This window comes from Mercenaria mercenaria, chromosome 11 (assembly GCF_021730395.1).
Source record: "Mercenaria mercenaria strain notata chromosome 11, MADL_Memer_1, whole genome shotgun sequence".
In the NCBI taxonomy this organism is placed as follows: Eukaryota; Metazoa; Mollusca; class Bivalvia; order Venerida; family Veneridae; genus Mercenaria; species Mercenaria mercenaria.
In genome coordinates, this window is record NC_069371.1 from 22,279,103 (window position 1) to 22,303,553 (window position 24,451).

The following is a 24,451-nucleotide window of genomic DNA, read 5'->3' on the forward strand; positions in this document are numbered from 1 at the left end:
CACTTGCTTACCATCATGGCCACACATTGCCATATAGTGCAAGATATATCCAGATCCACAAATACAGGCGGATTATTTGTCTTATTTATTTTTTTTTTCTTTTGTCAGAAAATCTTAATATTTTGAACCCATACTTACATCGAATAGTCGAGTGCACTGTCAACAGACAGCTTTTCTTTCTTGTTGTTTTATGGGAGTCCTAAAATTGTTCTTGTCCGTACGTCTGTCCGAATATATGTCATGTATATCTCAAAAAGTATTTGAACTAGAGTCATCAGACCTAGGATTGTTATTAAACATGTTACGTTGTACATCTGGTATTGTGGTTTGAGTTTACAAAACCATACCATGACTTAGTTAAAATATACGTATTGTAAAAGGAAGTCGGGGTTTGGCTGTTCCTAAAAACAGAGGATTGCTTAAACTGGTGCAAAAGGACATATGCAGCATTATGTATTTCGTTACTGCCCATAAACAGACTCGATAAAACCCATTTGTTATTTCCTAGTGATTTATTTCAGTTTGCTGTCTTGAAGCATTATATATTTCATTACTGCCCATAAACAGACTAAATAAAACCCATTTCTTATTTTCTGTTTTTTTTTCTTCTGTTTTTTTTCTGTTTTTTTTTTTAAGTATATACTAGTTAGTTCTTAGACATAAAATGAAATACCTAATTCCTAATACCTTTGACATAAGATGAAATACCTAATGCCTAATACCTTAGACATAAGATGTAAAATGAAATACCTAATGCAAAATTATAGGGAGAACGGGGTTGAATGTGCCACGGGTTGGTTGCACCACACGTGACTTTCCATCTGTGACGGCATTTGCAAATATTTTAAACGCGCCATTTTTCAAATACACTTCTTGGAAAGCACATGCATTTTAAACTAAAGGACAACGAAACTGTGTTTGAAAAACCATTTTGCACCGCTATAAGTAAATTTTTGATGTTATTACACATTTGTGTTCTGACAGTATGTTTTCATGTATATTTATTGACATAAGATATATTATGAAATTCAGCATTTTGATATGTGTGATTACAGAAATATTAAAAGGTTAAATGCCATATAGTTTTATAATGCTATACCATACTGTATGGTAAGGGTGACACCCGCAAATTGTACCTCGAATACTGTCACAACCTACCCCAGACGCGGGGCATGTTGTGACGTTTGACAGGCCACGGTTACACTAGCAGTATTCTTAAACTAAAGACTATATCCGCTGTTGTTACATCTCATGTTTTAACGGAAATGTTATTTCATGTAAACATGGTCTTGATGTACTGATAAACTGAAACAACGCCCGAGAAGAAGGCAAAATATGAAAAATAGCACATTCAACCCCGTTCTTCCTTACATTTTATAAATGCAAAAGCTGATAAATTAGACTTAAGTAGGAATTCACAGTTCGCGCCGCACTAAGGACTGAAGCATTCTTCCAGCGTATTTATAACTTCACCAGTATTAAAAGCTATTTAACACCTTACACCAACATGTAAAAACAAAACATATATCACTTCGGCAGTTTAATGTCCCTTTTTCAACTAAGAATTTCGATGAAAATATTCTAAGCCCGAGATAAATTTACATACAGTTTCCCTGAGGCAAAGGAATTGATTCAAACGTCATAGAAGTGTCCCCTAACCAAACCTGTATCATATCCAATAGTACTTTTATTTCACAGATGCAAGGAAAACTAATATAATGAAATGAAAGATCTTTTCATTTTGTTAATAAGTGATTAAATCAAGCTTTTCTTCAATCAGTGTTAAAAGCTCTCTATATAGCATCTTGTACATGTATGGAAATTTAAACACTATAGGTTTGCGCAGTCTTACTAGACATTCTGATTCTTGACTATATATCTTCCTACGGGAACCACACATTTCACAGCATATATTGACATCTTCTTAGCTAACTTTCTTGCCAAAATCATACAAATCAAATACTTTGGTAACAAAGTACATTAGATCAGGCTTCCATGCGGAATGTAGATTCCAGTTAACAGCTTTTCGATCGAGCTTTGTGAAAGAAAACTTTATACATTCCACATATAAAGGATTCAGTTCATATTTCCCGCTTCACCTTTATCTTAGTGTATAATCTAAGAGGTAATAAATAATACGAAACATATAATACATCACACATAAGAGGTAATGCATAAAAACTAAGACAAAATGTCCCTAATAGGCTTTCGTAGAATAGCGCTCTTACATGAAATAATTTTACATCCTACCTTCATCTTTGAATGGAAAAAAGTCGTTAATCTATCAACTATGAATGTTCCTCTAAATTGTAGGAATTGCAATTTATATTTTAGAAAGCAAAGCAGTCAAGAAGGCACCAAATTACAGAAAACCAACGAACCATGCATTCCATTCCATTCATTCCATTCAAATGAACAAGCCTTATCCGTCGGTTGAATCTAAACTCACTACAAGAGTAGTGCATTTTATTGCGCATGAATTTCTTTTTTAAAGAATGATAACAGAGGGGAAAATATCTAATATATCTGATCGATGTTGGTGTACTTTAATTCCTCTACATTGCTCACATAGTGATTTATTCTACTTCTTAACACATATGGTATCTTCTAGTGTCAACGATACCTTATAAAGACAGCTTCTCGAGTTTACCCAGTAACATGACTTTAATGAGACAAAGTGTTGTCGTATTTTTTATCGAGTCCATCCATTTTAATTATAGAATCACGCGACAGAAAAAAGACAAAATTGCCCAAATTTAAAGGGCTTTTCCGAAAATTAACCCAAAATTTTAAAGGGCCCAAATCGTTTTGGGACTCGTGGTGGTAACAGCCCAAAAACCAAAGGGCCCCTTTTACCCTTTTTTGGGAAATTTAAAAAAAAATAAAAGGGATTCTTTTGAAGCATAAAACCCCCAAAAAAAAAGGGAACGGTGATAGTATTCTCGTTTTGATTGAATAAAATCATAAAGGGTAAAGAAACTTGCAAAACCCTTTAAACCGGATTGGGCGCAATTATTTTTATAAAAAGATTAAAAAACATTTCGGAAAAGCCCAGAAAGGGGAGGGATTTTCCCCCGCTATGAACTGATGTAAAAGTTACAAAATCAAAAAGGGGAAAACTCCCTAGAAGCAAAAAATGCAACAAGAAAACGATAAGCAAAATTACGGTATGACTACGTAGTTCTTGAAAGGAAATAACATGTGCGAATTCTGTTTATTTACAAAATTTTTAAGTAGCAAAGTCCCCTTTTTTTTTTAAAGTAAAAGCAAATCTTTTGCTAACGAAACCCCGACATTGCAAAACGCGGCGAAGTCTAGAATTAACGAATCCGATAACTGTACCATGAAAAAGAAAACAGTAAGTTATGAAAAAACTATTTAAACCATTTAAAAGAAAAAATATAAACAATGGAAAAAAAAATATTCACATTTTAAAACGATTTCAAACAATAGTACATCCCCGGGTTTTAAATAGGTTTTTAAAATATGAGAAATTTTTTTTTACGTTTTTCAAATTTTTTGGGAAAACTTTTAAAGGGATTAATTGTTTAATGAGAATTTTGGATTGTATTACTTTTTTTGACATTTTTTTTTTTTTTTAAAAAAACAAAAAATCAAGTAAATTCGGGGATGCACACTCGTTGGCCCAAATTCGTTTCACATTGGGGGGCGTACCCCGGGTTTGCCTCGGGCAACCGGCTGGGCGCTTTTGGGTTTTTCCCCGGAAACTTCCCGGGTCTACCCGGCGAACGCCAAATTTTCCCCGGTCAAACGAGATGGGCAAAGGGGCAAATAATAATATTCGCGTTTAAAAAATTTCGGTTATACATCTAAAAAAATTGGGTTTTTAAACCCCCAGAAAAAGGAAAAAAATACAAAGGGAAAAAAATTTGGCTAATTTTTTAAAGGAAAAAGGCCTCAAGAAAAAATCATGAAAAAATTGGGAAAATTTTTTTCTTTTTTTTTTTTTGCCGCTCCCCGGGGTTGGGGGGCGTACCCCGAAGCGTTCTTTTATTATTCAACCACCAAAATTTTATTTGCTTGCCCTCACGTAAAGGGCCATGCCCCGGGGTTTTGGATTGAAACGAACGGGCCCCGTTTTTTAAAAGCTTATACTTTAAAAGGGAATACAGTCTGCATCGTACGGGCCCTTCTTTTTTTTGGAAGACCACTCAGTCGTTTTTACTTTTAAGGGGGTAGGTTACCTTGATTTTTGAAAGTGCGCATGCCCAAACCGGAAGCTACCGTGCCCGATTTACGACAAATTTTTACGAAAAAAAAAAATGGAAATTATCCAAAACTTCTGGAAAAAAAAATTTTGAACCTGCCCCAAATTTTAAATTTTAAAAGGGTTTAAAAAATGCAAAATTTAATAAATAAAATTGCCGCAAAAAAACGTTTCAAAAAAAATTTTTTTCCCTTTAAAAATGACGTCTTTGACTTCATGAGTTACGTGTCAGTTACCGCCAAAAATAAGGGGCTTTTTTTTTAAAAAAGACTTTTATTTGTGTTTTTTTCTTTATTTAAACTATTTTTAAACAGTCTTTTTGCCGGAAAAACTTTTTATTAGTCTTTTGCTCTGAAAAAAAGATCAATATTTTTCTTCTTTTTTGTAATTTTTATTGAAAATTTTATGCGGAAAAAAAGAAAAAAGTGTGATAGTAACTGAAGTGAAAGGGGAAAAAAGTTGGCGAAAGGTAACTTATTAGGGCATTTACAAATAAAAAAATTGGGGGGAGTTTGAATTTTTTTATACCTATTTCCCAATTTCCGTTTTAAAATTTGTTACTTAAATACTAAAAAAAAGCTCTAAAATTGTTTTAAAAATTTTAGTATAAAATTGTGGTGTCTTGAATTAAAAGGGTGTAAACCCTGGAAACGAAGCCCCGGGCCTTTTAAAAAACTAAATTTTTAAAAAATTTAAAAAACGTTTTACACTGGTCAATTTAAAGGGAACCCCAGCTTCGGTTTTTATTTTCATTTCAACAAAATTTTTGGGGAATTTAAAAGCCGCATGCAAAACGATTTTTCAATTAAAAAAGTCAGACCCGGAAAGGGGACTGCCCGTAAGTATTTTAAGCTGTGAAAATTTTTTAAAATTTAAAAGAAATTCTTCGAAAATATTTCTAAAAGTTTGAAATAAGGTTTTTTTGACAAAATTAACAAGAAAAATAATTTTTATAATATTTTTTTTAAGAAAATTTCGATAAAAAACAAAATATAAGCTATTTTAAACATCTCTGTTGCCTTTGGGCCCCCTAAACTTTAAAAAAAAAACACAGTACCATGTAAAAATTCTTGTATTTTGCTAATCATAAAACCCCAATAATTTCCCTTTGGGCAAAAACAGAAAAGGCACTTTAAGCCGTCAAAAAACCCCCTTTTCCCTAAAAAAATTATTTTTGGGAAAAAAAGAAGAAAAAGCGTTACCAAAGGAACACAGCCCCGGGAAAATTTACATTTTAAGCTTTTTTTTTTGAAAGCTAATGCGCCCTACTAGTAAAAACCCAAAAATTATGCCCGACCACCGGTAACAATGAAACCCCAAATTTCACTGAAAAATGTTAAAAATTCCCCAAATTTTCCTTTTCTTTCTATATAAAAACCCTAAGAGGGGCATGCACTTAAACCTTATAAAATTGTACTTTAAGGGACCGAGATAAACGGGAAATTTAGATTGTTGCAGCCAAAAATTTTAATTACCGGGAAAAAACAAAAAAAAAAATGCGGGCAACTAATTTGAATTTACCCTGGTAACAAAGGGAACCTACCTCCTTTAAAAAAGCCCCCTTCAAAATCGGGCTTTTTCGTTGTTCAATTTCAAAGACCCCCCCCCCCCCTTAAAAATGGGCCCAAACCGTAAAAATATCCTTTTAAAGGGCCCTTTTGGGGGAAGCAACTTAAAGGGGATGTTTAATTTTACGAATACTTTGTACAAATAAAAAAAAATTTTCCAGGTTTGTGGGCGGTAGAGACAATTTTTTATCCTAAATCAAAAATTTTTGGGAAAAATCTTTCAAAGTTTTCGTTTTGCTGGGAAAACAACAGTTAAAACACTAAATTTTTCGTTTAAAATTTTCTATAATTTATTCAGGTACCATTTGTGAACTGCTACAAATGTTGCGTTTTTAAAAAATTTTGGTCGATAAAAATTTTGGTTTTTGTTTTAAAAAATTTATATTGGGTATTGGTTTTTAACCCACAACCTTTGACGTTTTATTATTTAAAGGCTTTTTTCACAAAGTTGACTTTGCGGGAGTTTTACAAACCCTTACTTAAAAAGATATTACACAAAATTTTTGCTTTGACGGAAAAGTAACATGTGATAAAAAGAATATCCCTTGAAATTTTTTAAACCCGATGAATAAAATTTAAAAAAAGCCGGGGAGAGCCTCACATTTTTTTTATTCTATTCAACACGTTTTAAAAAATTTTAAAAAGAAAAGACCGTGTAATAAACCTCTATTTAAATTTCCAATTTTCCCGCTGTTTAACAAATAAGCCAAAAACTTTAAAAAAAATTATTTTTTCTGAAGCCTGTGATTTTCATTAATGTTTTTAAAGCAATATTCTACTCAAAAGCGGATATTAAAATTGTTGGACTTGTCGCATATCAAAAGCACTATTCAATTACGTCAATCGTTTCGTTACAGTGAGTACCAAAGCAAAACATTAGCTTTTTCAGATAAAAACTCCAATAAAATTCTTACGTAAATTCCGGCAATAGTAAACCAGCATGAAAATTTATTTGAAGGGAAATCACTTAACATTTGTATTATACATATGCACGAATTATAAACACAATACAGTATGTGAAAATCCATGCCGTCAGTGATGAAATGGTAAGCGCCTGAATGCGGTCAATGCTTTGGAAGGATTTTTCATAATTTACTGTCACTATATTAGTCTTTAAATGCCGTGTGACGGCTGTAAACACTTCCCAGTACCAAGACTCAGTGTTGTTACATGTTCTAGTCATTTTTCGATTATCTTTAGTATAAAATTCCGCTTTATCCAGAGTACATGAGGGGTGTTTTACATTTCATTACCTTATTATAAATTAACTAAGTGAAAACAACCGGATCTGCTAACATTTAACTTGGTGGCGTTCTACAATTCCATAGTTTCTTTCTTAGTATCTTATGAAGTTAAAATAACGCTGCAAAACTGCTCTACAAATAAAGACAACCAAAGGTGTAGCTCATGTTAATCTCATTTTACATGAACTGAAGGAATTTATTTAGTAATCCTTGTTAACGTCTGTCCCATACACCCTTTATATCATAAAATAGATTTCTATTCCGGAATTTTCTCTAGCTCTGAAACATTTCAAGAAGACAATTAAAGTGCCAATGTATGTAACCTATCTCGTCTAGCTAGACGTTTTATTGTGAAACAATATGACCTATGTTTACTTTTTCGGAAAATTACAATACATCGTTGTTAGAGTCAACAACATTCTACACAACGTCTGTGTAAAATAAGTGCAAATGCTGCGAGATATCCGATTTAGATATCAAAAGGCAATTTTAGATATAAGAACCTATAATCACAACCGAGAACGCAATAGAGTTTATTCAATTATGCAAGTGGTAGTTTCACACGTTCAGATAAAAACTCAGGACTGTAGAAACTGAACTTAGTAACCCCAGTTCTTTTAAAGCATCGTGAATTGTTTTAGAAATTTCACTGGAAAATCATATGATGGCTTTGTTTTGCCAGATTGATAAGGGACTCCAAGGCGAGTATTGCGTACGCGGGATCTTGAGTCAGTTGGATCAGTTTGTTAGAATGTAATATGCGGTGTTCGAGAGCGGAATATATATTGATATTGTATGTAAACAAGCATCTTTTCATTTTATACCATGCTTTTTTTCTAAATTTTACCAATTTTATACTTTCTTACAACTGAATAATAAAATTCACAAATACCACGTACACTCTAATACACAACTAATTCACTGTGAAACATGTAATACAACAGTAATAAACAATGAACTTGAAACGAAAATATTTGTAAGACTTGATGTTGACTCATTTTGGTACCTGCATAGTTCTGGCACTTCTTTTAAGTTTTGATAACGTCTATTTCTACGTGCTGCCCAACAAACAGTAACAATTATTACTCAGAGGTTCTGTATAGAACAGGTTTCATATTGAAATACAATGCAACTCAAAAGATCATGTGTAAAAAGAATGAAAACTTATGCCAGATATAATCTTAAAGGTACAGTGAACAGCAGCTCATCAAAGAAGACCAAGGTTGGGGCTAGACTGTACATAAATACATAATTTAGAAAGAGACTGTGAGTAGTGTTATGCGGGTGAATGTAGGATTAGGTAGGTTATATATTACGTTCCTACCCAATTTATATATGACATTCGTTTGCATTAATAATTTAAAGGCTCATAATGTCTTTGTTTATAATGTGACTGCCACAGTTTTCTTATGAATATAAAACATATAAATTTCTTGTTAAATCTTATTTTCTATAGTTGTTTTCACACATATTTGTCAACGGTCTGAATGCTGATTTACACAATAAGATTTTTTCTGAATCCATTTATTTTGATTACCTCCCTTTATGGCGTTATCTGTATAGGTTCATAAGCAGTAATAAAAGTAGTGCTTTTCCATCCATGCAATTATGAATATCATCTATTTGGGCAGCTGTTTCATCTGTTTTAACATAAAATTTAAAGCCTTATGTAACTGTCCGTGTGTTTGATACAGTTGAATTGAAGCTGATGGTATAATTTTATTAAATATTATTATTATTAAGCTGCATTTAAAAAAGTCTTTGTTTGCTGTCTCCCGACCCTACTTTTTAAAATTGGGTAGGTAGGTAGGCAATTCTTTTTTTTTGTGGAGGGATTATACTTTTACCAGTAGATATAAGAAGAAGAAGAAGAATCTTTATTATGCAATAAATCAGACAAGATCCACCAGCATATCTTCAATTTATCCTGTCACTTGCAGTTTTTTCGACCCGATATGAGGGTGCCGTATATCTTTCTTGATATACCGTCAGTTGATCATGTGACCAGTGATATACGGTCAGTTGATCATGTGACCTTATGATCGATATTGTTGTCATAAGAAATTTTGCAACGAAACCATCATCATTGTGTTGGAAATGTCCGAACTAAGAAAATGAGTGGTCAAATAATGAGGTTTTATTCAAAAGCGAAGAAGTTATTGCGATTTTGCCGGTAATCACGTCATTATAAAAGTGACGTCATTACGAATATGACGTCATTAAAGCGGTTGTCGCACACTTATTTTTGTAAAATAAATTGCCAAATATCGGAAAATGAAGTAATGACAAGATAAATAGAATAATAGGTTAGTGCCTAAGATGGAGAAAGTTTATCCGGCTCGGCTCCGGACGTTATCAGGTTCGCCTTCGGCTCACCCGATAACCTCCTCCACCTCGCCAGATAAACTTTCTCATCTACGGCACTAACCTATTATTCTCTATATACATACAAAGTAATAAATATAACATGTATGGCAAGATAGCAGATATGTAAATACAAGTTTAACAATTGTTTCAGTAATTCATAGGTATCAGTAATAACACAGCTTTGGGAGAGACAATTTTGATAACCCAAGCATTTGTATTAGCTATTTAAACATTAGAGTTTATCTATTTAGATACCTCCTTTTTTCAAAAGCTTTAAAGATATATGTTGCGAGATTACGAGTATCTTTACTATTTTCATTGATAAATAATTGCAAAAAATTAAAATAACTTGGATGGTGCCAGAAATACTTCCTGGTATACTGTTTTCTTAAATCTACAAAATCCTGACATTCAATGACAAAATGATACTCGTCTTCTAATATGTGACAGTTAGTACAAATTCTATTTTCATAAGGTATATTATTTGGACGGCTCCATCTACCAGTCTCAACAGCAAATCTATGCAATGACAACCTCAGTCTTGTTAATGCTATTCTGAACTTCCTTATATTTATTACTGTTAAGTAATTACTGAAACTGAAATCAAATATATTCTTGTAAAATAGTGCTCGGCTGGATTCATTTATAGATGTGTTCAAATCCTGTATGTAAATGTCCCTTAGACGCTGTTTTAAAATATTAAGAAAGACCTTTGTGTCTCCTACACTCTGAGCAAGCCAAATATGATAGAATCCTAATTTTGATAACAAAAATTTCACCTTGGAGACCCAGTTATATTTAGCGAGGATTTAGATCTATACAATTTTTCAAAGAAATATATACTTGTTTAGTATATTTAACCTGGTCACAATTGCTAATTTTCAACCAGTACTTTATAATAGTATAATGTCTATCTGTTACTAAGTTGTATCTACCTGTTTCCGCATAAATAAAACTGTTCTGTGTGGTAATTTTCACACCGAGTAACCTTTTACAGAAGCTTAGATGTGTTCGTTCTACTTGTAAACCTTTATTAAAACCCCAAACTTCACTTGAATTATTCAAAATTGGAATGATGAGTTTATCAAAAAGATCTAATGTATGTTTTGGCCCTATATCTGTAAACTTGTAAAGATATTTATTCATTTTAAAAATTGCCTTAAGTGCCTGTCCTGAAAGCATTTTGTCAGTCTCATTAAAAGAGCCACCTGAGGTAAATAAGATACCAAGATATTTAAATTTACTCACTATTTCTAACTGAATATTCTTATATCTGAAATTGATATTATGGCTTAGCCTTCCCCCTTTTCTAAAAATCATAACTTTCGTCTTTTCTGTATTTACAGTTAGTTTCCAACTATCACAATATTCGGCTAAAACGTTTAAAGATTCTTGCAGATCATGTGCTGTTTTCGCAAATAAAATGATATCATCTGCATATAACAATAAGCAAATTGTTATGCTACCAATGTCTATCCCTTCAATGCCTTTCAATAAAAAGGTATCTTCAATATCATTTAAATATATGCTAAATAGAAAGGGAGATAAACTCTCCTCTTGTCTAACTCCTAGCGAACAGGAGAAACTTTCACTTAACGACTCCATGCTTTTATTTTTTGACTTGACATTATTATACATAGATTTAATAACATTAAGTATATTACCGCGTACACCATATTTAATAAGTTTGAACCAAAGAATATCCCTAACAACAAAATCAAAGGCCTTTTTGAAGTCCACAAATGCACAAAAAAGTGTAACTCCCTTGTCAAAACAATGACTTATTAGTGAATTAAGAATAAATATATTATCCACAGTACTCATTCCTTTTCGAAAACCCGCCTTAGCTTCAATATATATGAAATATTTTTCAGCCCAGCTATTTAACCTTTCGTTTAAAATTCGTGTAAAAAGTTTCCCCAAAGTACTAAGTAACGTTATGCCTCTATAATTCGCAGGGTCATTGATATCACCATCTTTATGTAAAGGAACGATGAAACCTTCTGACCAAGTTTCGGGAAAATAATCTGTCCGTAAACATGTATTAAACAATCGATGAAAATACAAAGTTAATGTGTCTGTTCCGTGTATAAAAAATTCGTTTAGATATGAATCGGGTCCACCACTAGTGTTCGATCTAAGTTGCTTTATAGCCTTACTTATTTCGCTAAGGGTTATTTCTTCATCTAATTCAGAAAACATAACCTGCATTTCTCCTTCTAGAAAACGTTCATTAAAATATAGTATATCCTCATCCGCTTGGTAAAAGTGATCCTCGGGATTGTTAATAGATTTAAAATATTCCGCAAATTTACTGACATTTATACTTGTTTTATTGTTACAACTTATATCTTTCAACAATTTCCAGTACAGTTTAGCATTTTTAAACCTAGCCTCAGTCAATTTATTCGTGTTTTTATTCCTATACATGTATTTTTTATTTCTAATTATTCTTTTAAATTCCGCTCTGGATTTACATAAATTTATTCTGCTATTTTCATTCCGGTTGCATCTAAATTTATTTAGATCGGCATAAAACTTCTTTCTTTTTGAATCGCATTCATCGTCGAACCAAGGATTTTCTTCTCTTGGCCTATTTACTTCGGTATAAATGTGAGATTTATCGTTTAAAGTTCTCTTAAACAACGGTGAACAAATATTGTCCATTATTTTACTAAATTGAAACAAATTTTGATTTAAATCTGAAGAGCTAACGGTACCATCCAAGGTTTCTGTCAAAGGATCAATTGATATTTTTTCATCATCGCAATTCATTTTGAGTTTGTAATCATTAACTTTACTCGCGTCCCATTTATACAAAAATTTAATCCTGTCGTGTTCATTAGACTGAGGAATTGTTTCCTGTCCTACATTTAACACATTTAGACTGAACGACAATGCGCAATGATCCGATAATATATTAGGTTCATGTACATTAAAAGAATCAAATAAGTCAATAAGCGGCTGGCTGCAAATTATATAGTCAACAAGACTACAACCAGAGCTACCGACATAAGTGTAGCTGCCAACGCCGGCATCATGACCTACCCGTCCGTTCATAATGCGTAAGCCGCTCTCTCTACAAAAGTCGATAAGAAGCCTACCTCTATTTATAACTGTATCTTGAGAAGCCCTTTTTATGTTAATATCTTGTATATAATCTTCCGGTAGTATATTTACATTTAAATCTAAATCATCATTTTCAACAAAATCATATAAATTACCAACTCGACTGTTCAAATCTCCAAGTAATAGGAACACACAAGAGTGATCCGTTTCGTTAATGATTTTTAACATATCAGTCAAAATTCTGTCATAAACACCCGTTTCTACAAAAATCTCTCTACTACTACCTTCTGGGATAATATAACATAAGCAAACATACAAATCATTTTATAAATTAAATAGGCTTTTAGCAAATTTCAGCCATAATATATCGTTACTGTCACTTTTATATAATAATACAAATTATGAATATGTACTTTTTATGTAACAACATAAACCACCAGAGTTGCGTTTGGTATTTGATAATTTTTCCTTGCGGTGAACTGAATAATATATAAACCCTGGATAGTCCATATCAATCTGACCAAGTCTCAGTCAAAAATATGAAATGATTGCCTTTAAATATTTGCATTAGTTCATACTGTTTTAATTTGTTTACATTTTTCGATATTAAACACTGAATGTTCAATAAAGTAAAGCACAATGACTGTCTCTCCCCGTCTCCCTAATCAGTCATGCGTGAATGCTCTCGATTACCTGTGTTGACGTCACTCCGGCGGTCAGGTTTTTGATTGGACGACTGAGGTAACTGTGAATAATCCTGGTCATTCAAATCAACTGAGGATACCAAGTTCGGCGAAATACCTGTCCAGCACGTGTTATTGTTGACAATACGATTTGTCGCCTGGGGCTGATTAACAGAGTTCGGCGGATCGTTTCGCTGTGACGATGAACTGTTAACAACGTTAGTGTCTACTGAATAGACACCTTTGTTGTGGTAAGGGCGATTAAGTCTGTATAGCCGATTCATATCGAGTATGACATGCCAATCGGGGAATTCGTCCGCTACGACTTTGCCATTTACAACCAGTTTTGCGGGGTACAAAATTTGTACCTTTTCGCGACCTTTGTATTTTTCTTTTTGATAGTTCTAAAGGCTTTTTCTAGCCTGTGATATTTCTTTAGGGTAATCGCGATCTATTCCGTAACGTGTTCCATAAAGTTTATGCGCATTTTGCATGATTTTTTCTAAGTCACACTGATCACGAAATGCCGCGATAATTGGTCTTCTTGGCGACTGTGTATATGATCTTGCCCTAGCTATTGACCCTAACCTATGCACTCTTTGTATGCAGACATCGTCAAGATCGAGGTCAAGATAGTCCAACATAAATTCTCGCAGTAATTCATATGTATCCTCGTTTCTCACATCATGCAGTCCGTAAAAAATTAAATTACAACGTCTAGACCTAGCTTCAAGATCAATGCTATGATATGCCAACTGCTTCATAAACAAATCGTTGTCACATAATGAACGTTCTACTCGATCCACCCGTGCAGTTGTATGGCTCAAATTTGAGGACAAGTATATAATTTGATCATTGCTTTTTTCAAGTTTCTCCAGTTTATCAAAAATGAGCGATAGTTTGTCACCCGCAGACAATGTAGAAAACGAAGTCGGAGTTGTATTATTACCTGTTGTACAGTTATTTTGAGACATACTTTGTGAAATGCTCAACTGTCGCTTTTGGCAGTTTTCTTTATTTATTGGTGTTTGATCACATCCCACCCACTCTTGCAGAGCTGCATATCTATTATTCGTCACAAAAGTGTTATTTGGCACTCTAGGTGTGCTTGCAAACTGAACATTCGTAGACATATCCCATTTGAATAATCACAACAATATTTAAACAATATCCGGCATTTAAATTCACCAAAGATTAAAATATCCAAATTTGATTATCCTTTTCAAAATTTTCACCCGCCATCTTAACCTTACCACGTGACTTCCCAATATACTACTAGCAACGATATATGATCGTTTCTTAAAGAATATTTCTTCTGTAAAAATAAGGCAAATCTGCATATGTTGTATAAAAGGATGAAATTATATAATACAATTTAAACTTTCTAACTTACTAGTTTGCTTACTTGAAATATATGCGGTACTTGTCATATCGTAACTTGAAAAGAAAATTTGACCAGCGTTGTCCAATAAAAACTGTTGGGGCGCAGCATTTTAAGCGGGTAGGTAGGAAGACAGCAAACAAACATGTTTTTAATTTTGGCCTTACTATATCAGATTTATACAGCGCCCTTTTCATGATAAACATGTTCAAAGGCGCTTTACATATAGCAAACGCAGCCACACAGGGCGCGAAATTCATCCTCTACTAGTACAGACATAGAGCGATCTGACCAGAGGGACAGAGTGAGATAAAGCCAGAACCGACAGAGGGAACTTTTAAGATACAGACTTTTCCGGCTAACTTAGCCTAGCTCTTTGCGAATAGACAGTCTGGTTCTTTAACGTGACCGGTGTATAGCACCGATACACGCAAAGCCGTCTTTCCTGGGAAGAACGAGTAAAGGCCTCTTAGTTAAGTGAGAGACATTCAAGAGCATCTTAGAAATTTCCAGTGCCTGGACCGGGATTCGAACCCTTGACCTCTGGGTTATCAGTCAAGCGTGTTACCACTAGACCACCGGCCCACCAAAATACTACTCCACATGCGAACATTGTTGCTATTCTTGATCGACATAAAGATAGTAAGGTTGATAATGGCAGCAGTATACCTACAAGCTGCTATTAATTGTGGTATATTTTACACTTCTATATTATACGGATATATTGTGGATTTTCAAACATGCAGTGCTACTTTATCCGAAAAATAAAGATTTTTTTAAAAATGTTTACCTGAATAATGTATAATTCCAGCAATTTGAAAAACAGAATTCTTAATTCAGTAATAAACCACTCCTTCCGTGATGTGTTTTTTTTATACCACGCATCGCTAATCTCCAGGAAACCAATGATGAAATTTTCGTACTAGCCATCAATAAATCTGACAGCGATTTAGCGGTGTAAGATTGATTTCACAACACGAAAGCACTTTGTTTTTCAATTTCTGTTACGAAAAGTTGTTTTATTTTGTTACGATGACAAATGAAAGCGAGTTTCAAAACTATATAAACATTTTTATAGTTTAAGTGCGATGAATAGTCAATATTGTTATAAGTTTGCCAATAGTAGGAGGCAGATCCGTATCTTCAATTGTAATTTTACATGGCGTGCATACATAGCATCTTACGTAATAATCATCTAAGTCAGTAATGTGAATTTGCCAACCAATACTACCAAAGAAATAGTAAGTTATTTCCACGTGTTATTAACCTCCATTTGTAATGACAAAATTGACTATATGGACAAGACAGGCATGAAAATAGTTCAGAAAGGAAAACGAGCGTGCTATAACTATAACTGTCAATATTTCCAAAGAGTCTAGTAATAGAGCCGTTAACGTCCGAAACTCTGATAATAAAATTGGATTCACTGATAAACACATAAACATTCTCACTATATATTACATATTGGCAAAAGCGGCAACTGAATCTCAGAACGGATATTGAACGGATTTATATAATTAGTTTTTGTAATACATGTACCATCACTGTTGTTTCTAGGACAAAAATATATATTAGTTTGATACTCGGACAAATGATAGCGAAAAGTAAAATAATATGTAGACAGATCTTTTCCAATGAAATTTCGAATCAGATAAAATCATCAATTAATTTTTCTTTTGTTTTGTTGGAAATAACGTCACATTGACACAGTTATAGGTCAAATGACGACTTTCAAGCTTTTGATGAAGGAAAAGGAGGAAGATCTCAAATGCCCCTCTGAGCGGTCAGACACATGGGTAGAACCACCGACCTTCCCGCAAGCCAGCTGGATGGCTTCCTCACAGGAAGAATTCAACAGCCTGAGGAAAGTTAGAACCAACATCGGTGAGGGGCAAGCGTTTTGTGGTCAGCAACCTCAACCACTCGGTCAAGGAGATCACTCAATCATAACAGTATTTCTAACTTAATTAACAAAAAGCCCATGCTAATATTTCAACTGAAAATGAAAACATGTACGTATATTGACACGTTTTACTTGACATTGTAGAAAACGGAGCTTACGAGACAAACATAAAATCAGACCTGATGTATGAACATGTATTATAATTATCTTACCTCAGCATCAATTGCCAACAAAAACCGGTGATAATTACAGCTTTTTCCACATCCTATCTCCTAAAAATATATTCTTTAGGAAAATTTAATTTAAGTAAGAATCGTTATCAAAATATGAAATATTTTGTAAATCACATATGTCCATCGACGATATGATTATAGTTATACTATCTTGGAAATTGTAAAAACCGTTATCCGCTTAAGCCACAGGAGTTCATTATAGCGATGCGAAACAGCAGTGAAAAATTCTAAAATAATTTGAGATCGGTTTTTGTATTTACGAAATCAGTATCACTTTTACGAATACAAGCGGAAGTTAGTATCGAAATGATCTGACGTCACTCTTTGATCATCTATTAGTCAAGAACCAAATGAAGTCAATCAGAAATAAACAATAACAAGTAAATTGATTAATTTAAAAGTGATAAAACCACAAAAAGAATACAAGCTATGTAGGGTCTCTCTGTGACAGAATCGTTAGTGCTGAGTAGATAGTTCTGTGTTCAAGTCTTACTCCTCTTGCCATGAGAGGAAGCCAACCCGCGTGGCTTAATTTCCAGATTTTATTTACAGAAGCTCGGTTGTCCCATGCATTGTCTTTTGTAAGTTGCAAAAGCGGCACTTGCGGTCTTTTAAAAATCACACCACGAGTGATTGAAATTTCTTTGCTAAACGTTGTTTGTTTTGTTCTGTTTTGTTTAGGACCAATTAACTTGAATACTTGAACCTTTCAAACTTTTAAATCATCCTTAGATTATTATGTAAACCAAGAACAATAGATCTGACTTACAATTTGTCAGAGTTTTAGCCCTTGATGAACTATGGAAGTGGAAATTTCTTGGTTGAAATTCATTTGATTAGAATGCATAGCAAGATCAATGACTCTTATTTACAATGTTTCAGAATTGTAGCCTATTTTGGATAAGACAATTAACTTTTCTTGAATACTATTAGTTTGAAACTTCATGGGTTTTCTAGTCATCAGTTGGGTGGTAGGTAAGCAAAGTACCTAAGTTTTTTTTTGCATATTGCTATCAAGCACTTACAGATGCAGGCCTTTCCCCAGAAATTTTTAAGGCGCTGGGGTAAAGTTTGTGTGGCGGGATAAGGGGTTGGTGCGGGAGGGGTACCCTCCCGTGTTCGAAAAAAAGTCATGTTGTATTGATCAGGTCTTTCATCAATATTTCATTAACAGAAAAGTGCTATTACAGTCAGGTTAAAGTTTACTAAAACACATATCCAAAATATACTATCCGTATACTGGTACACTTTCGGAATGTTGTCTGAAAGTAGTTTTTACTCAGTTACATGACCTACTAGGGTAAACCAGAGATAGTTCCTCAAATTTTGATGTTTCTCATCGTAAAAAAATACACCGACTGTCAGCTTTTTTTGAAGGAAATTCGGAAAAATTGCATACGACATCGGGAGTAATAAGACTCGTAAACGGTCATTCTAAACTTACTTTTACTTTCGATATTCATTAAAATTTGGAGGCAGTAAACAGTTTTGAGCCGTTAGTGTCGAATTGGCCGGGGTGAAATTTACAAATAAGAGGCAATTTACGGAATGAAGTGCATATTTGAACTTCTAAATTATAATAATTGCTAGAATTGAAGTTTCAGCGGCTAGAATTGAGTTTCACTTATTTAAAAAAAATCAGTTGAGTAGCCTGATCTTGATAGTATGACGTAATGACTTGCAGGAGCGTATACATGCTTCCTCTGAGCTAGCTTAAAGTGGGGTTGTCATTTTAGCAGGGACCTCAGGAAAACTGGAACAGTGAGAAGAAACGGTACGGATGGCACATATATTTGAGCTTATTTTCAGATTTTACAGTGTTATGGAGTATGGAAGAGTGTAGCAGTTGGGGCTATAATTTTCAGGAAATTTTCTGCAGCGATTTAAAAATTGGCAAATTTAGCTTTTTTCGTCATCAGTTTCCGCGACCGGGAGAGCACAAAATTCAGGTCTTGTAAACAAAAACTAGATATTAGAGATGTATTGTAGATGGTTTGTAACGATAGACATACAGTGATGTTAATTTGGGCAATATCTTTATTTCGGTGTGTGGTTACAGATTTTTGTGTGAGGTTTTTGAAATTTGGGTAGGCGACTCAGGCTGAGGAGCTCAGAAAACTGTTTACTGCCTCCTTAAGAGCAAATTTTGAAAATTTGTAAGTTCTTCCATGTGTATTTATTTGATGTTTTAGGGGTTTTTCAGTATGATTTGTGAATGAATATGATTTTAAAATTAATTTTGAAGCAAAATGAGAGTTTTTAAGAGAAATTTAACAAAGGGGGAGATAACCGCGATTCTGACATGAAAGTCAGTTTTACAGTGTTTTCCGAGCCGATATAATGAAAGATATATCTGTTTGACACCATTTTACTTAGACAATGCTTACTGTGACATTAAAGTCGTCAAATAAGGCATTAATGCAAATTTTATTGATTTTTTATTAATTCAGTAAAGGTTTTTAACAGCAAAATAGCGGCTCGGACTGTGGAACAGACCTCGGGGGTACTTTCGGCAGTATGTCCTCTGAATCAGTGTTTCGTTGTTTCGTTTTTAGTTTAGAAGTTATGTTACATATTGCATATAACATAGATGCCAGTCACAGCACACAAAAGTTTAGAGAATAGACATCTTTTCCCCTAAAATAGATAGGTTTTGAAGGTTTGTCTCAAAAATAACGTTTTTCTCATATTTTTATCACTCGCGAAAAGTGATCATTATCAAATTTAGGTCTTAACATGGACTCGTGGTCTGAATGCAGTCAGTTCTATGGGTTGAAAGTCATGTACTCATAGCAAATATCACAGTGCAGATAATTATCTTCAAATAGACACCATTTAGTGTCTAGGAAGAGACAAATTAGCATGTAGTGGTATTTTGTGAAAACGTTACGACGGTGACCCTAATGGTGCTCATGCATGTGCTTGTAGCTTCCTGGGCAGGTCCAGCACAGTACCAGTGAGTTAAAATTGCTACAATGTTCAGCCAGCTTGGCAGCTGAACATATCTAGGTACTAAAAACATGGTTGAGACCTCATTTTTGTATGCAATGGGCCCTAAATGAAGCTGTAATGTTACTAGTTAATTTCGGTACGCGTTCCTGGTAGAATTTCTGCATACATGATGTATTTCAGTATGTCAAATTTTCAACAGCATATGTTGGATATGTATGAAATTGGGTTTCTTTTGGTCTGAATTGATTAAAATTACAAAATAAACAGCAAATGTCATACTATTGGGATCACTTTTGTCTCCCTTAAGGAGGCAGTAACAGTTTTGAGCCGTTAGTGTCGAATTGGCCGGGGTGAAATTTACAAATAAGAGCAATTTACGGAATGAAGTGCATATTTGAACTTCTAAATTATAATAATTGCTAGAATTGAAGTTTCAGCGGCTAGAATTGAGTTTCACTTATTTAAAAAAAATCAGTTGAGTAGCCTTGATCTTGATAGTATGACGTAATGACTTGCAGGAGCGTATACATGCTTCCTCTGAGCTAGCTTAAAGTGGGGTTGTCATTTTAGCAGGGACCTCAGGAAAACTGGAACAGTGAAGAAACGGTACGGATGGCACATATATTGAGCTTATTTTCAGATTTTACAGTGTTACTGGAGTATGGAAGAGTGTAGCAGTTGGGGCTATAATTTTCAGGAAATTTTCTGCAGCGATTTAAAAATTGGCAAATTTAGCTTTTTTCGTCATCAGTTTCCGCGACCGGGAGAGCACAAAATTCAGGTCTTGTAAACAGAAAACTAGATATTAGAGATGTATTGTAGATGGTTTGTAACGATAGACATACAGTGATGTTAATGTTGCAATATCTTTATTTCAGGTGTGTGGTTACAGACTTTTGTGTGAGGTTTTGAAAGTTAGGTAGGCGACTCTAGGCTGAGGAGCTCAGAAAACTGTTTACTGCCTCCTTTGTGCATTTTCTAGTTTAAATTACAGTAGAATCAGACTGCATTGATATATACTTGTTATTATACTAAACGACGGTCTAATTTAAATTTTGCACAAAGAAATCTAGGGCACTTTTCACGTGCTTGGTAATCAGCTGGCCGCTTACGCACCCCTTTTTGACATTTCACAGGATCCATACTATTTATCAATTAGTTTTAACACTTCATTGATTCTCATTACCTGTGTGCAATCGCCGTGACGTAATTTGCTGATCAAAAAAAAATCGTGGAGGCATGTCAACAGGGAAATTACATATACACTACACATGAGGTATCTCAAGGGGATGAAATCGCTTACTGATTTAAGACGCCGCGCTAATAATTGAGGCACCGTGCGGGATATTTAAGCGCTGCGAAAAGCTGTATTTCGTGTTTTAAGCGCCGCGGTAGCGCGGCGCCTTATGCGGCTGGGGAAGGGCCTGAGATGAGAGTGAGTGCGCAGGTGGTGCGACGCTCTGGTATAAAAAAAAACTTGTAAAAGCAAAGCTAAGGTACGCGTTTAGGATCGCAGTGTACAAGTGCCTTTTTTAGTCGTTTGAATAAAGATAGATTCACAACATCTTTCACTTTTTAAATAACATTTATCTGTATAAATGTACATAACAACTATATTTATTCATTAAAGTAAAATACGCTTACCTTTCTCTTATGGACCGATATCTCGAAAGTACCTTAAGTCTTACGATGTTCGTAAGAATGGCAGATGTACTTTCATAAGACTTTATTATGTTTATTGTGTTATAGATTTGATGAGACGAAAAAAGTATTTGAATTTAAATAGAATTGAATTAAACTATTTTTTAGGTTAACATCTTTCCTAAATGCACAAATGTAAACAAAACAAACGAGAACACTCAACTACATCCTAGTATTTATGTTATAAAATCATATTTTAAACCCTATCAATTATTATTGAAACTGTAAATTTGAACTAATATCTTGTTTGGTCAATCAGACATATTTGCCATATAAATGATACAAGACATATCCCAGAAGAATAAATCAGTGAAAATGACCCATGTTTCATTCCCTATGCTATAAGATTTGAAAAAAACCCAGTTTAAACGACTTTAGAATATAGATGAACACGTTAAAATGTTTTTGTCACCAAATCGCTGCCCAACTGAATATGTCTCAAGAAATACGTGAGATTCAAGCATAAAACTAAGAGAGAAAGAAAGAGAGACAGAGAGAGAGAGAGAGAGACAGACAGAGAGAGAGAGAGAGAGACAGAGAGAGACAGAGAGAGAATCTGGTTATCTGGATTCCTAGCACAATTTATCTCACTTCAGTTACAATGTAATACTATGTAAAAATAAAAAGAAACATTTTCTAGGTCAATTAACCAAATAAGTAATAGAAAGAGCATTGAAACTTGAGGGTAAACGATTTGTACGAGGGGGCGTAGCATAAATCGTTTACCCGAGAGTTTTAATGTTCTTTCTGTATCATAGCCATCCATATATGGTAGTTTTAGACGTTCCACACTGCCATATACAGCAGTTCAGTGAGTACTTAAAATCCTTGCTTTACAAATGTGTAAAGCCCAGGTAAAATAAACCAATGCTAGAGCAGAAAATCAATAAAATACACCTTGCTGTCTACTGTTCCAGACACGCTGGCATACTTTCCTATCCAACAGTGCGGTAACTAGAGTGCGGGTTTTAAATACCTGCACACTTTTAGTTACCGCACTCTGTACTCTGAGTATACGAATTACCTGCACCAAATTTGTTAAGAAAAAACACTGAGCAACAAATTACAACAAATAATTAACAACTCGATTAATTCACAAATAGCACCAGATGACAATGCATAAGACTGTTGTTTCACTAAATAACACATCAAAATGATCACCGATGCACAACTAGGTACTCCTAGGCAACTTCCTGTACAAGGGTATAGTTCTAAATCGTTTCCTTTTATAAAAAATGTATTTTTCCTATTCAAATAAATGTTTTACTTTTAAATTATGCTACTCAGTCATAGTTAAACACTGATTAGTATGTCTTCATTTTCTAATGAGCCTGATTGAAAGTTAAATCTGACAACATTATATACATGGTAGCGAGAACAGTAATAAGCAATTTTGTATCCTACGACGTCCAAACAGATTCGATATCTGGTTTATTATTTCAAAAAGCTACAATATAAAACTACGAATTTATATTAATTCGTGTTTTTTAAAAATACATTTAAGAAACATGTTTTATGTTTATGTAGAAGTTTACATCATTGTGTATTAGATACATGGTCATTTTTGAAATGCGTACTTTAAACATGCGTAGGTTAAAAGATATGGCAATGCGGTACTATACAGAAAAACAAAATTGCGAACAATGAGAATAGAAACAAATAAGTGATAAAATATCACATTTGTGATATTGTGCTTTAAAACTTATCTGATCGGATGCCTATCCCAAAACTTGAGGTCCTGTTCTTTGAAAATGGCGACTTTCACGTTTATAATGAACGAGTAGTACATGTACTAAAAACTGCATGAAGCTGTCACGAATGTAAAATAACTAATGCACTGTATGTCAATTAAATTTGAATTTTATCATTAAACAAAAATTGTCTAAATTGATATCAAGAACAGCTTCCAACAACTTTTAAAGAAAATTGCAAATCAATCTTTTTTGTAACTTGACCGCGATGGTTGACCTTACACTGATTATTCATATCGATTATTTCACTGTAGAAATATGGTGTGCTTAGGTTAGCCGTGTGTTTAAATTTACGAATGCAATGATATGAAATGTTTAACGTACACTCCATTTCAATAATAGGTTGTGCCTCATTATGTATTATGATACAAAGGTCAACCATCGGGGTCAAGTTGCGTCCACTATATCCTGTAAATATATATATGCACAAAAATATTTTTGAATTCAGGAAAAAAAATGTCGATTTTGATATTTACCTATAAATTTATTATTCCAATAAATTCAGTAAAACACTACTTTCGCGTTATGCGCATTAATGTCCATTGTATCATTGTAGAAATAACTGAAATCTCCGAGAAACTTATACAAATTTCTCTCTAACCGACCCGACAGATCTTCTAACATACTTTATTTTCTGCACCAATAACATATTACCTGATGCGATACTGAAAACAATTATCAGATGTGTAAAATTTCTTTAATAACATGAATTTCTATTTCGAAATTATTTATATGTTTCATTTTGTTACGGAGACAAATGAAAGCGAGTATCAAAGTATTTCCCTCTTTTCGCTGCTCCTATAGATTTTCCAATATTGGATAAGTACAAAATTTTATTCAAATGAAGTTCTGCACCACTTTCGTATGTGTGCGATGCGCTGTTATTAGACTTTATGAATAATTAGATTTATTTAACCTATTTATTTAAGACGGGAAGTTTAAGACTGATAATATCAGTCGGTCTGAACAGTTTTATTATAACAGACAGGGCACATTTTGATCATAGATCTAGACAAAAAACAATGACAAGTATATGGCCAATAGGAAGAACGCACCATCCTCTCATACCATTCAGCATTGTTTATACGGATTTGCACATAACTGCATGTTATCACGAGGCACAAACAATGTCAGGATTTCCACAAGCAAGAAATATCTTTATGAAAAGATTGCCGGCACAGTGTAGTTAAAAAATAAGTCACGATAAATTTGGTTAGTGTCTGCTTTTGAAAAACTTGACTTTGAAACAGCTGATGTAATCCGCAAATCCACATAACACGTGATGCCTACTGTTTCGGCCATATTTTTTTCAGATCTACACTAAGAATGCTGTATTTGGGATTAAAATCATCTGAAGTGGTTCCTTTCTAC

At 33.8% G+C, this 24,451-nt stretch overlaps 1 protein-coding gene and 1 long non-coding RNA gene across 6 annotated transcripts in view; one reads left to right on the forward strand and one right to left on the reverse strand.

The window, feature by feature from the left end:
• LOC128547061 (secretin receptor-like) overlaps window positions 1–24,451 on the reverse strand; it is a 167,827-nt gene that overhangs the window by 67,485 nt on the left and 75,891 nt on the right. The window contains exon 1 of one of the 5 annotated variants that reach the window (XM_053518731.1): window positions 23,557–23,875. The exons of 3 other annotated variants lie outside the window; for them this stretch is intronic. The gene's annotated coding sequence lies outside the window, so the exon portion shown is untranslated. Of the gene's footprint in view, window positions 1–15,330; window positions 15,474–23,556; window positions 23,876–24,451 lie in introns of those variants that run through there. One more of the 5 variants, XM_053518732.1, reaches the window with a different exon arrangement.
• LOC128547062 (uncharacterized) lies at window positions 20,045–20,547 on the forward strand. The gene is made up of 2 exons (XR_008366301.1): window positions 20,045–20,234; window positions 20,507–20,547. It is a non-coding gene; the product is annotated as an uncharacterized LOC128547062 (long non-coding RNA).